This window comes from Odocoileus virginianus, chromosome 26 (genome assembly GCF_023699985.2).
Source record: "Odocoileus virginianus isolate 20LAN1187 ecotype Illinois chromosome 26, Ovbor_1.2, whole genome shotgun sequence".
Classification (NCBI taxonomy): Eukaryota; Metazoa; Chordata; class Mammalia; order Artiodactyla; family Cervidae; genus Odocoileus; species Odocoileus virginianus.
Window position 1 is genome coordinate 5,176,149 of NC_069699.1, and position 13,012 is coordinate 5,189,160.

At 42.0% G+C, this 13,012-nt stretch overlaps 1 pseudogene; it reads right to left on the reverse strand.

Annotated features, from left to right (window-relative positions):
* Nucleotides 1–1,710: 1,710 nt before the first annotated feature.
* Nucleotides 1,711–2,542, reverse strand: LOC139031312 (cytochrome c oxidase subunit 3-like; annotated as a pseudogene).
* Between the last annotated feature and the right edge of the window lie 10,470 nt (nt 2,543–13,012).

Consider the following 13,012-nt stretch of genomic DNA (forward strand, 5'->3'; position numbering starts at 1 on the left):
GAATTAAATAACTTAAAAACATTATTGAAGTATAGTTGATTTACAATGCTGCATTACCTTCTGCTCTACAGCAAAGTGATTTGGTTATCCACATACGTATGTCCACTCTGTTTTAGATTATTTTCTTAGGTAAGCATTGTAGAATATTGAGTGGAGTTCCCCGTGTTACACAGTAGGTTCTCATTGGATATATATTTTATACATAGTAGTGTGTATGTATCAGTCGCAATCTCTCAATTTATCCCTCCTGCCCTTATTCCCCAGCCAAACCCTAGCTTTGTTTTCCATATTAGTAACTCTACTTCTGTCTTGTAAATAAGTTCACTTGTATTGCCTTTTTAAAATTTCCACGTAGAAGTGATAATCGTATGATATTTGTCTTTATCTGACTTGCATCACTCAGTATGCCAATCTCTAGGTCCGTCCATGCTGCTACTGATGGCATTATTTTATTCTTTTTTATGTCTGAGAAATATTTCATTGTTACATACATTCTTTTTTTTATATTCTTTTCCATTGTGGTTTATCACAGGCCACTGAATAAGGTTCTCTGTGCTATCCAATAGGACCTTGTTGTCTATCCATCCTGATACACTAACCTTACATCTGCTAACCCCAACGTGCGGCTCCATCACTCCCCCAACCCCGTCCCTGTTGGCAACAACCCATCTATCCTCCATGTCTGTGAATTATGCAGAAGTTTAATGAGCCTGTAGTGCTGTGGATATACCCTAGTGCTGCTGAGAGTGGGAGGCATCCTGCTAGTGTGTAGAATAAAAAGTAAACTTCTGCCTGAAGTTGTTCTGTTTGATTACTCCACTGGGTAATGATAGGAACAGTTGGAAATAGTGTTACTTCAAGTAAAATGTAAACTAGGATTTGTTCCATGGCAACCAGTGTTACAATTAGAAATGTTTGTAATACTACTAGGATGGTGACGTTTTGGGGGGAGATTAGGGATTCTTTGAACAGGTGGGATTGACTGGCTAGAGGTATGAGTGGCAGCCTTAGTAGTGGTGCTGATAGGGAGTCAAAGAAGAAAAACCTGTGAAAAGTTGGCTATTCATTAAGCTGGCTGAAAAGAAATGGGCTTATTCAGCTAATCAGTAAGCTTTGGGCTATAGGATTAACTCAGATTATATTGTTCCTTGATACTCTTGTTAATGGTATTAATATGATTGTAGGGATAATGATAAGATTTTGTACCTAGTTGATGCCATACAAGTTTCATATTATTGCTAATAGGAAGAGTTCAAGTGCAGCTTTGCAAAGTGCTGGTACTAGCAGGACAGTGGAATCTGCCAGCTAGAGTGAAATGTATGTTCAGAATTATTAGGGTTGCCATCAAGAATAGTGGTATTGTTATTCCTTCTTGGCATAATAGTGAGGCTATTAGGTAAGACCGCTATTTTATGAAACGGCATGTATGCTGATCCTTTCTGGTCAAATCCACACTCAGAGACTTGTTTTTTCCTGTGTAAATAGTTAATGGAGGGAGCCAGAGTGAGATACATACAAATAATGAGACTAGTGCTCTGTTTATGATTAATGTCAGTATAAGATTTATTGTTTGTTTTTGGATTATGCCAGAACTGATTGGAAGTCAGTTGTACAATTTAATACTAAAAGAAGATCTTCATCAATGAATAGATTCCTAAGGGAATAGTCATACCCACCCCCCCCACCCCCCCTGTCCACAGAATGTCAGTATCAGGCAGCAAAGCCCAAGTGGTGGTTGGATGTGAAGTGGAATTTTAATTTGACTAAGAAGCAGATGATTAGGAAAGTAGAAAGGCATTGCATGTCGACCATGGAATCCTGTAGCCATGAGGAACCTTGACCCATACACCCCATCTGAAATTGTAAGAGGGTTTTGTACTATTCTGAGGCATGTAAAACTGTGAAGTCAACTCCCAAGGCAATTCTCATAAACAGCGTTTGGTCCGTATGTATTTGAATAAGACTGTGGTGTGCGCAGGTGATGGGTACCCTGGAATCTAATGGGACCAGATGTTGAGGCATGGTCCCTCTAATGGGTTTAGAGGGCAGATGTCTGGTGTGGTCAGCATCCGTCTAGTTCAGGTGTGGAGGTGAGGCTTGAGTGATGGAAGGCTCAGAAAAAGCCAGTAAGAAAGAGCACTTCTGAAAGCATGAAAAGAGTTAGTCCAGATCGACGTCCTGTTTGAACAGTTGTGTAGAATGGCCTTGGCAGGGGCCTTCTTGGAGGATGTCTCATCATCATCCACATGCTGTCAGAGCATTAGTGGACTTAGTCATAATTCTAGCATTGAACTGGAATCTCATGAGAGGCCAGGAGGTGTTAGGGCTGGAGGGGCTCCTGGGACGGATCAGGGACTAGGATTTACTCTGTGACATGCAGGGCTTGGTGGGTCATTGTCTATTGTCTTATGAGTAGAGACTTACAGAAAGTCCGCTACATAGGAACCTTCAAGTCATGAAGTTTCAAAGGTGTGAGCGTGTGTTCGCTTGTCCAGTCATGGAAGTTGGCTCACACCTTACATGCATTGTCACATATGTGCATCCTCTCCAAGTGGCCGTGCTTCCGTGTACCTCACCGTACAGTGCTGTATGGTGTTCAGCAGTGCAGCATCTTTGTTTCAAGCCCAGGAGGTCCCCAAGCAAGAGGGTAGATAGAACTGACCCAGCAAGGAACCAGAACCTGTGCCATCACCATCAGACGTGAGTGAAAGTGCAGCCGGCCCTCCCTCTCCTGTTGCCGACGACCCTTCAGCCTACCATCTCCCACCTCCTCTCCCTCCTCCTGTCAGTAACTCTTCCTGCCCGTTCACTGGATGCCAGACTCTATATGCCAGGCCAGGCAGTGGTTGTATTGTACTGTAAGGTTAAAAATGTTTAATTTTTTTGTGTGTGTGTTTTTATGTATTATTTGTGTGAAAAGTACTATAACCTATTACAGCACAGGACTATATAACCAGTTGTGTTCGTTGGGGACCTAGGCTAACTTCGTTGGACTTAAGAACAAATTGGAAGAAAGAACACACTCTTGAAACAGAACTTATTACTATGAGCAGACTTACTGTAGTAGGGTGTCTGTGTAAGCTTGATTTAAGGCACCATCAAATTCGAGGAAGGCGAGTGGGGTGAGAATCATGAGTGTGATAAAGGCTGTCCTGGTCCTAACATGTATTAGTAGCAGCGCTGCAGCTGCCCCTCCGATTCAGTGAATTAATGAGTGCCCTGCTCTAATATTGGCTGTTAATCATATGGCTGAGGCTGTGGGTTAACTAAATAGGCTCACAGTTGTGATGAAGACTAGTACAGGGAAAAGATGAACTGGGGTCCCTTGTGGTACAAAATGAACCAAGGATGCTTTTGTCTTGTGGGGAAAACCAGGCATTACGGTTCCTGCTCATGGAGGGATTGTTCGGCCTGAATGTCTTGAGAGTTGCGTGTTGGGTGTATATGAGGGTGGTAGGATCCTAGTAAACTTGTTGACCCATTAAATAGAGTGAGTGATCGAAGTTTTTGTGTTCAGATCTGTCCTCTCTGATGTGAGCTTCTTTTTTGATGTGAGTTGTTCTCCTCACTGTTAAGTAGAAATGCTGCAGTGGTAGATTCATGGGGTAGGTGTGGGGAATACAATGCTTGAGACTAGAACAATGAAGATAACAAGAGAAGGTCCTGTTATTATTTGGGTGATGAGAGAGGTCAATATGTTTTGGTTCTTCTTGTTTCTAAAGAAGTGGATTGTTTTTGTGTTTGAGTGAGTTTTAATTCTGGATTTAAGTGATAAACACGTTTTAACTTTTTTCATTGGATCATAATAATGGGACTGGAATGATTGAGGAAATAATAATGAATCATGTTGATGTCTCTAGTTGTGGTGTGTCAGTAAGGGGAGATTTAAACTCCTGTTTTTAAATAAAAAAGGTTCATGCCATTTAGCTTCTTAATGGATTTATGATATTGACACAGCTCCTTTCTCAATATTCTAGTGGAACTAATTTGAGGATGACAGGTGTGAAGCTATGATTTTTTCCCACAGATTCCTGAGCACTGTCCCTGGTATAGACCTGGTTGTATTGACATGAGGGTTGTTTGGTTTAAGTGTTGTGGAAGAGCATCTCTTTTTAGACCCAATGAAGGCCTGGCTCATGAGTGTAGAACATCTTCAGAGGAGGTTAATATTTGGATTGTCACTTCTATGGGTGGAACTCCTCAGTTGTCTCCTTCCAACAATCACAGTCCTCCTGGCTTTAGGTCTGATGTGGAGATCACAGAGGGCTCAGAGATTGGGGGACAGCTGTGTTGGGTCCTCCAGTTATCAGCGGGACTAATCAGTTTCTGCAGCCTCCAGTTATAGCAGGTATAACTGTAAAGAAAAGGATTACAAATGCATGGGCTCTTACAACCTACACTGTAGATTTGGTCATCTCAGAGCCATGCTTTGGGTTGACCTAATGCAAAATGAACAAGTAGGCTTGAGACAGAACCTGTTGTTCCAGGCCAAGCTGCTGTTCAATTGCTAAGTTGTGTCTGACTCTTTGCAACCCCATGGACAAGCATAAGATAATAAATATAAGGTACCAATATCTTGATGGGTTGAGAAGAGTCATAATTTGTGTATCTGAACTCTGGTCTCATTGGTGCCCTAGGGTGTTTAGGGTCAGAGAAGGATGATAGATTCATTTCTTCTGTCATGTAAATAATTGGTAAGGATGACACGGCAATTAAAATTAAGATGATGGCTGGTAAAATTGTTCATTTTTTTTTTTTTTTACTACTTGTGCATCTCTTCTGTTTGTATGTGTTAATTTAGTTGTTAGTCTGAGTTAATACGTTAGTATAAGTGAAATTATATGAAGAGCCAAAGAACTCATGGAAAATGTGATGATTCACATGTGATCATGGAAGTGTAGGAGCTCTTCTGTGGTGGGTGATGTTGCATCTTTAAAGCCAAGTTGAAAAGGATTGTTGTTATTCAGTTGCTCAGTCGTGTCCAACTCTTTGCGACCTCATGAACAGCAGCACGCCAGGCTTCCCTGTCCTTCATTATCTCCTGGAGTTTGCTCAAACTCATGTTCATTGAGTTGGTGATGCCATCCAACCATCTCTGACTTTGTCATCCCCTTCTTCTCCTGCCTTCAGTCTTTCCCAGCATCAGGGTCTTTTCCAATGAGTCAGCGCTTCGCATCAGGTGGTCAAAGCACTGGAGTTTCAGCTTCAGCATCAGTCCTTCCAGTGAACACTGAGGACTGATTTCCTTTAGGATGGACTGGTTGGATCTCCTTGCAGTCCACGAGACTCTCAAGAGCCTTCTCCAACACCACAGTTCAGAAGCATCAATTCTTCGGGGCTCAGCTTTCTTTATAGTCCAACTCACATCCATACATGCTGCTGCTAAGTCACTTCAGTCACGTCCAACTCTGTGCGTCCCCATAGATGGCAGCCCACCAGGCTCCCCCGTCCCTGGGATTCTCCACGCAAGAATACTGGAGTGGGTTGGCATTTCCTTCTCCAATGCACGAAGGTGAAAAGTGAAAGTGAAGTTGCTCAGTCGTGTCCGACTTGTAGCGATCCCATGGACTGCAGCCCACCAGGCTCCTCTGTTCATGGGATTTTTCCAGGCAAGAGTACTGGAGTGGGTTGCCATTGCCTGCTCCACATCCATACATGACTGTTGGAAAAACCAAATTGTTGACTAGATGGACCTTTGTTGGCAAAGTAATGTGTCTGCTTTTTAATATGCTGTCTAGATTGGTCATGACTTTTCTTCCAAGGAGCAAGCACCTTTTAATTTCATGGTTGCAGTCACCATCTGCAGTGATTTTGGAGTCCCCAAAAATAAAGTCAGCCACTGTCTCCCCATCTATTTCCCATGAAGTGATGGGACCAGATCTTAGTTTTCTGAATGTTGAGTTTTAAGCCAAGTTTTCACTCTCCTCTTTAACTTTCATCAAGAGGCTCTTTAGTTCTTCTTCACTTTCTGCCATAAGGCTGGTGTCATCTGCATATCCGAGGTTATTGATATTTCTCCCAGCAATCTTTATTCCAGCTTGTGCTTCTTCCAGCCCAGCGTTTCTCATGATGTACTCTGCATATAAGTTAAATAAGCAGGGTGACAATATATAGCCTTGACGTGCTCCTTTCCTGATTTGGAACCAGTCTGTTGTTCCATGTCCAGTTCTACCTGTTGCTTCCTTACCTGCATACAGACTTTTCAGGAGGCAGTTCAGGTGGTCTGGTATTCTCATCTCTTGAAGAATTTTCCAGAGTTTGTTGTGAGCCCCACAGTCAAAGACTGGTGTAGTCAGTAAAGCAGAAATAGATGTTTTTCTGGAACTCTCTCTCTTTTTCAATGATCCAGAGGATGTTGGCAACTTGATCTCTGGTTCCTCTGCATTTTATAAATCCAGCTTGAACATCTGGAAGTTCATGGTTCACATACTGTTGAATCCTGGCCTGGAGAATTTTGAGCATTACTTTGCTAGCATGTGCGATGAGTATAATTGTGAGGTAGTTTGAGCATTCTTTGGCATTGTCTTTCTTTGGGATTGGAATGAAAACTGGTCTTCTCCGGTCCTGTGGCCACTGCTGAGTTTTCCAAATTTGCTGGCATGTTGAGTGCAGCACCTTCACAGCATCATCTTTTAGGATTTGAAATAGCTCAACTGGAATTCCATCACCTCCACTAGCTTTGTTCATAGTGATGCTACCTAAGGCCCATTTGACTTCATAGTCCAGGATGTCTGGCTCTAGGTGAGTAATCACATCATCATGATTATCTGGGTAGTGAAGATCTTTTTTGTGTAGTTCTTCTGTGTATTCTTGCCACCTCTTCTTAATATCTTTTGCTTCTGTTAGGTTCATACCATTTCTGTCCTTTATTGTGCCCATCTTTGCATGAAATGTTCCCTTGGTATCTCTAATTTTCTTGAGGAGATCCCTAGTCTTTCCCATTCTGTTGTTTTCCTCTGTTTCTTTGCATTGATCACTGAGGAAGTCTTTCTTATCTCTCCTTGCTATTCTTTGAAACTCCGCATTCAAATGGGCATATCTTTCCTTCTCCCCCTTTGCCTTTTGCCTCTCTTCTTTTCACAGCTATTTGCAAGATAGAAGGTCTATCTAAGCAAAGCTATGATTTTTCCAGTAGTCATGTTTGGATGTGAGAGTTGGACCATAAGGAAAACTGAATGCCGAAGAATTGATGCTTTGGAACTGTGGTGTTGGAGAAGACTCTTGAGAGTCTCTTGGACTGCAAGGAGATCCAATCAGTCCATCCTAAAGGAGATCAGTCCTGAGTGTTCATTGGAAGGACTGATGCTGAAGTTGAAACTCCAATACTAATGTGAAGAGCTGACTCATTGGAAAAGACCCTGATGCTGGGAAAGATTGAAGGCAGGAGAAGGGGATGACAAAGGATGAGATGGTTGGATGGCATCACTGACTCGATGGACATGAGTTTGAGCAAGCTCCGAGAGTTGGTGATGGACAGGGAAACCTGGGGTACTGCAGTCCATGGGGTTGCAAAGAGTCGGCCATGACTGAGTGACTGAACTGAACAAATTGTGAAAATTTTTGCCCTAGTTCTGTGAAGAATGCCGTTGGTAATTTGATAGGGATCACATTAAATCTGTAGATTGCATTTGGTGGTATAGTCATTTTCACAGTATTGATTCTTCCAACCCCAAAACATGGAATATCTCTCCATCTGTTTATGTCTTTGATTTCTTTCACCAGTGTCATAGTTTTCTGTAAACAGCTCTTTTGTTTCCTTGGGTAGGTTTATTCCTAGGTGTGTTATTCTTTTTGTTGCAGTGGTAAATGGGATTGATTGCTTATTTTCTCTTTCTGATTTTCCATTGTTGGTGTATAGCTATGCAAATGATTTCTGTGTGTTGATTTTGTATCCTGCAACTTTACCCAATTCACTGATTGCTCTAGGAGTTTTCTGCTAGTATCTTTAGGGCTTTCTGTGTATAGTATCATGTCTGCAAACAGTGAGAGTTTTACTTCTTATTTTCCAATCTGGATTTATTTTATTTTTTTCTTCTCTGATTGCTATAGCTAGGACTTCCAAAACTGTGTTGAATAGTAGTGGCAAGAGTGGGCACCCTTGTCTTGTTTCTGATCTTAGAGGGAATGCTTTCAGTTTTTCACCATTGAGAATCATGTTTGCTGTGGGTTCATTATATATGGCCTTTATTATGTTGGGGTAGGTTGCTTCTGTGCCCATTTTTTGTAGAGTTTTTAATCATAAATGGGTGCTAAATTTTGTCAGGTTTTTCTGCATCTATTGAGATGAGCATATGGTTTTTAATCTTTCATTTTGTTAATATGGTGTATCACATAGATTGATATGCATATACTGAAGATAAACTTGGGATAAATCCTGGGATAAACTCAGTTTGGTCATGCTATATGATCTTTTTAATGCGTTGTTGATTTCTGTTTGCTAGAATTTCATTGAAGATTTTTCCATCTATATTCATCAGTGATACTGGCCTATACTTTTCTTTTTTTGTGATGTTTCTGTCTGGTTTTGGTATCAGGGTGATGTTTGCCTCATGGAATGAGTTTGAAAGAGTTTCTTCCCTTGAAATTTTTTGTAAGAGTTTCAGAAGGATAGGCATTAGCTCTTAAATTGAAGTATAGTTATTTTTAATAGAAATAAATGACAAATAATAAAAAGAATTTATAACTTTCTGTTTGTCTTATTTCTGATGAATTTTACTGTTTGTGAGGCAACATGAACTAGGATGCAAATGTGTTCTAAATTGACTCAACTATTATGGTGTGGTAGGTACTTGTATGTATCATGATGTGGGGGGAAGGAAGCAAGAGTGGGGTCTAAAAAAAAAACAAAATAACTACCTCATCGACTTGCTGGGCTTCCCAGGTGGCACTAGTGGTAAAGAACCTGCCTGCCAATGCAGGAGACCTAACAGGTATGGGTTCGATCCCTGGGTTTGGAAGATCCCCTGGAGGAGTGCATGGCAACCCACTCCAGGATTCTTACCTAGAGAATCCCATGGACAGAGGAGCCTAGTGGGCTACAGTCCATAGGGGTTGCAAAGAGTTGGACACAACTGAAGCGACATAACACACACACACACACACACACAGGACTGCTGTAAGAATTCAGTGAAATATTGTACAGAAACGTCTCTTAACAGCATGCTAGACAGCAGGCAGGCACTCAATACAGTTTACTTATACATTTTCTTATTCATATTCCATGCCAAGATTTGAAGTCTGTTTGATTTCAACAAATGAAAGCAGTGAAAAAAGGATTACAAATATGTCAAAACTGTGTCCTGAATTTGATTGTGATCAAACATAATTATCTGCTCCTGTCACTTCTTTTTGCACTTTCTGGCTAACTCTAGGCAAAACCAGTGGGCTGAATATTTATATTGATTCACTGTGATCAGATAGATAGGACCTTCTAAGGGAGAGAATTTTAAGATGAAAAGAGCCAAAGAAGAGGTCAGCGAACTGGGACAATTATAATGTTACAATGCACAAAGCGCTTTATGCGTCCCACTGCTCCTTCACCTCCATTGATCCTTACACGGACGAGCCAAGCATGGATGATACCAGCCTCATTAATGGGCAAGATGGAAACTGAGGCCGAGAGAGGTGAAGTGACTTGCCGACAGTCACATTCTGAGCAAAGCCAGGTCTTACACCCAGGCAGTTTTTATTCCTGTTATTCTGCCAAGATCAGTGGCCTGTTCAAGAGCTGAAGATGCAGAGGGAAAATCTTTTTAGAGACAGGACAGCCTATTTTTCCCACAAGAGAATGTAAGTACTCCAAACGATCAGTGTATGTGTTATATATATTATATATTTTGGTTTAATACTGTTCAGTTAAGCAGTGAATAAAATGGAGAAAGAAATGGCAACCCACTCCAGTACTCTTGCCTGGAAGATCCCATGGACAGAGGAGCCTGGTAGACTACAGTCCATGGAGTGGCGAAGAGTCGGACACAACTGAGCAACTTCACTTTCACTTTTCACTTCCACGCATTGGAGAAGGAAATGGCAACCCACTCCAGTGTTCTTGCCTGGAGAATCCAGGGATGGGGGAGCCTGGGCTGCAGTCTATGGGGTCGCACAGAGTCGGACACAACTGAAGCGACTTAGCAGCAACAGCAACAGTGAATAAAAATCTTAAGTCTGAAAGTAGTCCAACATCATTTTGGTAAAGCTATTGGAGCATGAGGAGTTATGCTTTGGTGTTAGCCTTTGTCCATTGTGAGTGAGGATTTGTTGAAGAAAATTGTGTTGATTTAATAAACCATGTATCAGCCTCTTAGTGGCACAATCGGCCTACTAAACTTTGGGCTGTTTGCTGTTTATTCAGCAAAGAACAATCAATAAAGCTTACTTGGAGGGCACTTGGGGACAAGAGAGGCAAGCACGTGAAGGGCCATGTGCATGTGACTTTCATGGAAAATACTCTTTGGTGATGGTGAAGTATGAAGCTATGCTGAAAGGAGAAATCGAAGGTAGGGGAAGATCAAGGGCAGCTGGCGTGCAAGCTCACCCAGCAAAAACACGCACTGTTAAACCAGTTACAAGGATTATAGTGTCTTAATTTTTAGGAAGGATTGATTGTTGAAGAAGCCAAATTCCAGTCTGTGAAAACACCAACTTAAATTTGAAAGAGACTTGACCAAGAACCATTGAGGTATCTTTTCCATGTCTCTGAGAAAATCAGGAAGCATCAAGAGTGCATGCCCCATACCTCATTCCAACCTATCAACATCCTGGCCCCAGAACGCAGTCTTCTTAAGTCAATGAGAGTCTGGGACCTACAGCTGGGCTCCCTCATGTTCCACCCCACCTCTCCCTGATTAAAAAAACAACTGGGTGTGCCCTCCCAGTAGTGCACGCATGCCTGCTCAGTGGTGTCCAACTCTTTGCAACTGTATAGACTGTAACCCGCCAGGATCCTCTGGCCATGGGATTCTCCAGGTGGGAATACTGGAGTGGGTTGCCCTGCCCCACTCCAGGGGACCGTCTCAACACAGGACTCGAACCTAAATCTTCTGCACTGGCAGGCAGATTCTTTACCAGTGCGGCCCCTATCTAGATTGAGGTATAGTTGATTGACAGTATTGTGCCAGTCTCTGATGTGCAGCAGGGTGACTCAGTAGTACACATAGAGACATTCTTTTTTAAAAAGATATTCTTTCCTATTATGGTTTATCCCAGGATATTGAATATAGTTCCCTGTGCTATACAGTATGACCTTGTTGTTAATCCATCCTAGTTTGCATCTACTAATCCCAAACTCCCAATCCATCCCTCCCCTAGCCTCCTTGGCAACCACCAGCCTGTTCTCTATGTGATTTCTGTTTCATAGATAGGTTCATTGTGCCATATTTTAGGTTCCACACAGAAATGATAGCCTATGATATTTGTCTTTTTCTTTCTGATTTACTTCACTTAGTTTGATGATCTCTAATTATACCCATGTTCCTGCAAATGTCATTATTTCATTCCTTTTTGTGGCTGAGTAATATTCCATTGTATGTATGTACCACATCTTCTGTTATCCATTCATCTGTTGACAGACATTTAGATTGTTTCCATGTCTTGGCTTTTGTGAATTGTGCTGCTATGAACATAGGGGTGCATTTCCTTTTTGAATTAAAAGAGTTTTCTCTGAGTACATGCCCAGGAGTGGGATTGCTGGATCATGTGGCAACTCTAGCTTTATGAGGAACCTCCATGCTGTTATCCACAGTGGCTGCACCAGCATACATTCCCACCAGCAGTGTAGGAGAGTTCCCTTTCCTTCATACCTCCTCTGAAAGAAGCTTATCTTGACAAATACAGATGGAGTTTTGCTCCTGCTGAATGGAGTATATAACCTGAGACAAGCAGGAATCAGTGCACAAAGCCGCCTGTCCTGGTGAAGGGCACTCTTGCTGATCATACACAGTGGGAAAGTGCAGCTGCCCAGTGTGGGTCAAGAAGGACAATAACTAGGGATGAGTTGGTTCTAATAAGTCATGTTGTTAAGCTGCTGTCAGAAGGAAAATCCCTAGGTCTCATAATACAGCCGAGGTTCACTTGATGCTTGTTACCTCTGTTGTTGTTGGTTGTTCCGTCAGTAAATGGTGTGTCTGCCTCTTTGTGACCCCATGGGCTACAGCATGCCAAACTTCCCTGTCCTTCACTGTCTCCCAGAGTTTGTTCAAACTCATGTCCATTGAGTCAGTGAGGCCATCCAACCATCTCATTCTCTGTCATCCCCTTCTCCTGCACTCAGTCTTTCCCAGCATCAGGGTCTTTCCCAATGAGTTGGCTCTTCGCAGCAGGTGGCCAAAGTATTGGAGCTTCAGCATCAGTCCTTCCAATGAATATTCAAGACTGATCTCCTTTAGGATGGACTGGTTGGATCTCCTTGCAGTCCAAGGGACTCTCAAGAGTCTTCTCCAACACCACAGTTCAAAAGCATCAATTCTTTGGTGCTCAGCGTTCTTTATAGTCCAACTCTCACATCCATACAGGATACTAGAAAAAGCATAGCTTTGACTAGATGGACCTTTGTCAAAAAGTGATGTCTCTGCTTTTTAATACACTGTCTTGATTTGTCATAGCTTTTCTTCCAAGGAACAAGTGTCTTTTAATTTCGTGGCTGCAGTCACTGTCCATAGTGATTTTGGAGCCCAAGAAAATGAAATCTGTCATTGTTTCCACTTTTCCCCATCTATTTGCCATGAAGTGATGGGACCAGATGCCATGATCTTAGTTTTGTGAATGTTGAGTTTTAAGCCAGCTTTTTCACTCTTCTCTTTCACCTTCATCAAGAGGCTCTTTAGTTCCTCTTCACTTTGTGCCATTAGGGTGGTGTCATATGCATATCTGAGGTTGGTGTTTCTCCCAGTAATCTTGATTTCCACTTGTGATTCATCCAGCCTGGCATATCACATGATGTACTCTACATATGTTAAATAAGCAGAGTGACAATATACAGCCTTGATATATTTTTTCCCCAATTTTGAACCAGTCC